Here is a 376-nt window from a genome sequence, read left to right as displayed (position 1 = left end):
GTTTGACTACAAAGGAGAAGGGTGGCTATTAGCCCAGCCTGGCTCACCAGAGGTCAGGGATGTTCTGTAAGGACTCCCCTGGTTCCACCAGCGTGCGTCTAGTATGTGTGTGGGCTAGGAAATAATGTCTGTTGTCATTCAATCAGCCACAGAAATCAGGGACATGTAGTGTAAAAAGCCAAATCTTTAAACTAGATGCCCTTCCTGATTCAACAGGAATTTAAACCTGAGTCTGCAGCTACATTCAGATCAATGATTCAATTCAGTTTATTCATACAGTTCGAAACACATCTAAAGGCACTCTACAGAGATGATATAACCCGATCGTTAGAGCTTTTACGGCAGAAACCCAGTTGATCGAATCCCTCACACCAAG

The sequence above is a fragment of the Cyprinodon variegatus genome, unplaced genomic scaffold (assembly GCF_000732505.1).
Source record: "Cyprinodon variegatus isolate N-32 unplaced genomic scaffold, C_variegatus-1.0 Scaffold627, whole genome shotgun sequence".
Lineage (NCBI taxonomy): Eukaryota > Metazoa > Chordata > Actinopteri > Cyprinodontiformes > Cyprinodontidae > Cyprinodon > Cyprinodon variegatus.
This window is presented reverse-complemented; position numbering follows the sequence as displayed.